This window comes from Kogia breviceps, chromosome 16, assembly GCF_026419965.1.
Source record: "Kogia breviceps isolate mKogBre1 chromosome 16, mKogBre1 haplotype 1, whole genome shotgun sequence".
Classification (NCBI taxonomy): domain Eukaryota; kingdom Metazoa; phylum Chordata; class Mammalia; order Artiodactyla; family Physeteridae; genus Kogia; species Kogia breviceps.
Window position 1 is genome coordinate 15,110,499 of NC_081325.1, and position 6,319 is coordinate 15,116,817.

Here is a 6,319-nt window from a genome sequence, read left to right on the forward strand (position 1 = left end):
ATGGGCACGATGGTGGTCTTTACCAGAGTTGTCTGTGTGAAAAATATGTGAAACAGTGCATGTAAAATACTCAGAGTAGGGACTTCCCTGGCGGTCCAGTAGTTAAGACTCCGCACTTCTACTGCAGGGGGCACGGGTTCAATCCCTGGTTGGGGAGCTAAGATCCCACATGCCACCCGGCACCGCAAAAAAAAAAAAAAAAAACTCAGAATAACGACTGGCATTAATACATCATAACTATTTTTCCCATGAGTGGGAGCTGAGCCGTATTTCTCAGGACTCAGCTGTCTTCTTTCTAAAAATGGGAATGCTGGGTTAATTTTCACAATATCGTCTTTTGCCCTTGTTTCAGCTGAGTAGAAGATCGCTTAGTGATTGGATGTGTGTTCAAACATTCGTCACGTCCCTTCTCTCCCTTGTCTAATGCTTCTCCAGTTTGCTGCCAATGTGAAAACTCGAGGTCCGTTCCTGGTTCTGTACTGTCAATCCATAGATTCCATTGTTTCCTCCCGGCCTCTGCTTGATCACCGTGTCACCTCCACTCTGGGACTAACCTCTGATGGAAAGAACAACAGGAAAACTTCCTGTTTCCATCATTTCTTGAGACTAGATCATAGACAGTCTTTCCCTGGAACAGGAAGCTGCTTTCCCTCCGAATCAGATGACCCTCCAAAGGCAGGAAAACAACGTGTTTTGGAAGTGCCGGATTAGTTCATTTCTAAATCCATTTCCCCTTAATACTGGCCAGATACCCCTTACACCAGCACCGCCAGTCACTGAGGTGCAAGGTTCAAAACATCAGTGACAATAATTGTTCCCTTGTGGTGGCTGGAAAAGAGTCTCCAGAGCACTTACAACAAACACGTTCCCTTGGAAGATGACTAAACAACTGTTTTTCTTCTTCCTGCAAAATGTTCCAAATATCTCAGCCTAGAAAGCAAGAATGATTTCAACAACTAAGGAACACCTAGGACAAGCTGAGTCCCTAGCCAGGAGCCTTAGGAAACGAATGAAACATAAACCCATTTGCAATGTTTCCTCTTCCTTTGCTAATGATATTAAACCATACATGGGCCAGTTAATGGAATTTTCTCCCCTTTGTCAAGGGGGGAGTGGGAGGTAGGGATAAAGCAGATTGCGAATTGCCGGAACGCACTTCTGATGAAGATTTTTCTGTGTGTTTCTAAACCTTCATTCTGTCAGTTCCTCAACTAGGCAAAGTCCTGAAATGAGAACAGCTATTTTTTTTTTAATTTAAAAATGTCTAGGGGCTTCCCTGGTGGCGCAGTGGTTGAGAGTCCGCCTGCCGATGCAGGGGACGCGGGTTCGTGCCCCGGTCCGGGAGGATCCCACATGCCGCGAAGCGGCTGGGCCCGTGAGCCATGGCCGCTGAGCCTGCGCGTCCGGAGCCTGTGCTCCGCAACGGGAGAGGCCACAACAGTGAGAGGCCCGCGTACCGCAAAAAAAAAAAAAAAAAAGTCTAATTTTTAAAGGTTACTTTCCATTTACAGTTATTTCAAAATATTGGCAATATTCCCAGAGTAGGACAGCTATGTTTTTAAAAGCCTTAATTCTGTTCCGCCTAAGACTGCGGAACTTGTGGGCACCACTTTACCTAAAGAGAGATTGAGATGATGGTGACAACACTAACCAGGAAGTTTTCTGGCTGCACAATGCAGGGTTAGGGCTTCCCTGGTGGCGCGGTGGTTGAGAGTCCACCTGCCGATGCAGGGGACACGGGTTCGTGCCCCGGTCCGGGAAGATCCCACGTGCCGCCGAGCGGCTGGGCCCGTGAGCCATGGCCGCTGCGCTTGCGCGTCCGGAGCCTGTGCTCCGCAACGCGAGAGGCCGCGGCAGTGAGAGGCCCGCGTACCGCAAAAAAAAAAAAAAAAGATGCAGGGGTTGGCCTCAGTTATCTTTTACGATGCCTCTGATATAAAATATATGAAGCTTCAACATATTCAGTGCTTGGTGTGCCGTTTAAAAATCCTTCCCTATCTATGGTCTTAAAGGTATTCTCCTATATTTTCTTTGAAAGTTTTTAGAGTTTTGTCTTTTTGAATTTAAGTCTTTAATCTACCTATTGTTGCTTTTTGCTCATGATGTTGTGTAGGGATCCACTTTAATTTTCTTCCATGTAAATAACCAAATATCACAGGACCTTATTTATAACAAATTGCCCAATATCTTAACTGCTGTGTCATGCCAGCTCTATTATGTTATTTTCATATAAGGGGGTGTTCATGGGTTCTCTCTTATGCTGTGTTATCAATTTGGTTATCCTCAATTAACATTGCAGTCTCAGCTTCTATGGCTTTATAACAAGTCTTGGTATTTGGTAGAAATGTTTTCACTATTTGTCATTCTTTGCTCTTCCACATAACATTTTAGAATAAGCTTATAAAACTTATTAAAACCTCCGTCAGAATTTTCATTGGGATCGCAATGAATTCATAGATTGAGAGAGTTTACCTCCTAAGGTATCTATTACTTGTAACCATGTATCCTCCGTTTAAATCGATTTTTTTTTTTTTTTTTTACTGATTCTCATAAAGTTAAAAAAAATTCTCCATAAAGTTGTTGCTCATCTTTTGTTGGATTTACTCCTGGGTAACATGTCACTGTTTTCTCCCATTTTTTAAAGACTTTATTTTTTTTAGAGCACCCATTTTTACATTCCCCACAGAATTGAGAGGAAGGTACAAAGATTTCCCACATGCCCCTTGCCCCACACATGCCCAAGCTCCCCCTTTATCAACATCCTTCACCAGAGCGGAACATTTGTTACAACTGATGAACCTACAATGACACATCTTAGTCACCCAGTGATCATAGTTTACCTTGGGGTTCACTCTTGGTGGTGTACATTCTGTGGTTTTGAACAAGTGTATAATGTCATGTATCCCTCATTATTGTATCATACAGAGTATTTTCACTGCCCTAAAAAGCCTCTGTGTTCTACCTATCCATCATCCTTCCTTCCCTGCCCTGACCCCCAACCTCGGGCAACCACTGATCTTTTTACTCTGTCTATAGTTTTGCCTTTTCCAGGACGTCACTTAGTTGGAGTCATACAGAAGCCTTTTCTGACAGGCTTCTTTCACTTAGTAACATGTATTTAAGGTTCCACCATGTCCTTTCATGGCTTGATAGTTCATTTCTTTTTAGCACTGAATACTTTTCCATTGCCTGCTGTTTTCTTTTTTTGAAACAAGTTTTCTGCTGTTGCTCATATTTGAAACTGCAATTGACTTTTGAATATAACATATCTGTAAATCTCACCAAGTGTTATATTTTCCCTTTCCAATCATACACCTTTTACTTCTTTTTCTGTACCTCACTACACTAGCGAAATACATTTTACTTGATCAGTCTGATGTTAAAGGGATATTTCTAAATTACATAATTAAAAATGTGTGCTATAATTTTATATATTTCCCTTACCTGATAAAGTTTCCTTCTTTTCGTAGTTTGCTGTGTGTTTGTGTGTGTGTGTGTAACATTATGGTGATTAACTTTTATCAGATTTTTTTATACACAATGAGAAAATGTTTTTTCTCCATTTGCTAATGTGATGAATTGCACTTTTAGATTTCTTAATGTTACTTTATCCTTGCATTCCCAATATAAACACAACTTGATTATGGTATATCATATTTTTTAAGAATAAATGTTCCGGGGCTTCCCTGGTGGCGCAGTGGTTGAGAATCCGCCTGCCGATGCAGTGAACACGGGTTCGTGCCCCGCTCCGGGAGGATCCCACGTGCCGCGGAGCGGCAGGGCCCGTGAGCCATGGCCGCTGAGCCTGCGCGTCCGGAGCCTGTGCTCCACAACGGGAGAGCCCACAACAGTGAGAGGCCCGCGTACCACAAAAAAAAAAAAAAAAAGAATAAATGTTCGGTATACGTAGCTAATATTTTGTTTTGATGTCTATTTTTTTTCTAAACTTAACATTTTAAAAAATTAATTATTTTTGGCTGTGTTGGGTCTTTGTTGTTGCACGCAGGCTTTCCCTAGTTGCGGTGAGCGGGGGCTACTCTTCATTGCAGTGCGCGGGCTTCTCATTGCAGTGGCTTCTCTTGTTGTGGAGCACGGGCTCTACGCATGCGGGCTCAGCAGTTGGGCCTCGCGGGCTCTATAGCGCAGGCTCAGTAGTTGTGGAGCAGGAGCATTGTTCTGAGACACGTGGGACCTTCCCTGACCAGGGCTCAAACCCGCGTCCCCTGAATTAGCAGGCAGATTCTTAACCACTGCGCCACCAGGGAAGTCCCATTATTTTCTTGAATAAGGTTGACTTACATTTTTTCTTTCTCATACTATTCTTGCCTCAGTTTTGGTATCAAGATGATGATGGTCTTTAGGAATGAGTTGAGGAATGTCTCTTTTTCTATTCTCTCGGGCGAGTTTGTTCAGCTAAACTAGCCTGAAAAACCGTCTTGAGGCTGCTGCTTCCTTTCCATTCACACTGTTGTGATACTAATACCCAGGCAAGTAGAGCCAACTAACATCTTATACTGTGTGCTTATTTCTTCCACTTTTCTGTGCTTTTTTTTCTGGATGATTTTTCTTATTCCATTTTTCCCTCCTCACCAATTAGGAGTTAAAAACACTGATGACTTTTAACTCTTACCATAAACTTTTATTGGGCATAAATTAAATTTTAAATTTAAATTAAAACCTTATCATTATGATAATGCCCCTCCTGAGTACTAGGATCTTGGGGAGATGTGAATTTTGATCATTCTCCCCAACTTACCTGTAGATATTGTCCAATATTTCATCTTTTAGCTGAACCAAATTAGACATTGTTTACTACTATTGTGTCACCTTTAAAAACAACAAAGCCTCATTAAATCTGATTTGGTGTCTTCTAAAATTCGGTGACACTATATTTTATAAATGCACAGACTAGACCCATCTAGCAAATCAAGTGGTGAAGCTTAAAATTAAGGTTAATCAATTATATGAATTGACTGTGTTTCCAAATTCTATGTAGACTACAGGTCTTTATGGAAAGAGGCCAGAGAGGTACATTTCTATTGCCTTTTCTTAATGCCAATCCTCACTGTCTGCATATTGGAATCTCTGCAGTAACAATACAGTTTACTATCTCTAACCCAACCTGCACGCTGCAGCCTGATTTTTGCAAAGTGCTTTCTAATCACTTTCCAAGCTGTTGACCACAGAGCAAACGCCCTGCTCCTCAGCATGGCTTACAAGGTCATTCACTGTCAGGTCCCTCCCTTGCTTTTTAGATTCATTCAAACTACAAACCTCATTCAACTCTATCCAGTTGTACGATTATCTTACTTCAATAGTCTGTCACACTTTGTGCCTTTATAAAGTACGTTCATTCTTATTCACCCGTTAAGACTTGAATGTCACTGAGAAATCTTTCTAGATTCCCTCAGGCAGTGAGGTCACCCCCCTCCCTCCTATGTATGTTCACAGCACTTGGTAGTACAAGTAGCCTGGTATTGGTAGTAAATGCTTGGCTCAAATTTACCCTTTACTCACTGTGACTTACATCTTGGCTTCTTTATCTGGTTAGTTAGGTTGTTAGTACTTATACCTCATAGGGTTGTGAGACACATAAAACCAGGCCCCAGTAATGACTGCAAGTGCTCCAAAAAGGCTCTCTTCATTTTTAAGTGCTGAATACGCGGAAGAGGCCAGGAATAGGTCTACAGGACAAGCAGGATGTCATTCCTTTGCTGTGATAAGAAGGGGCTTATAGAACAGTAGAAATAAACCTTGCAGTAGCAGCACTATAGAAAGCGTACTCATTCAATAACGTTTTTCTAAATGAACGGTCAACATATATAAGCAATATACGTACAATATACAATATAATCTTTAAAAATGTTTTATGGGGACTTCCCTGGCGGTCCAGTGGTTAAGACTTCACCTTCCAATGCAGGGGGTGCAGGTTCAATCCCAGCTTGGGGAGCTAAGATCCCACATGCCTCGTAGCCAAAAAACCAAAAACATAAAACAAGCAATATTGTAACAAAATCAATAAAGACTTTAAAAAATGGTCCACATCAAAAAAATCGTTTTAAAAAAAAAATGTTTTATGAATGTAGAATAAGATTAACTATGAGGTTATATTCTGTGTTCGAAGATAATTAAAGGCATAAATAGCCTGTGTCAAGTGTTGGTTATAATATAACTTTCACGTGAGATATTATTTAAAGGAATGAGCATCAGTAGTAGATACTGACTTTCAACTAAATTCAGACAAAAATGTTCTATGTATTAGCTCCAGCACAGAAACTTAAAACACTTATCCAAGCATTGAATAAAACACATAAAATAT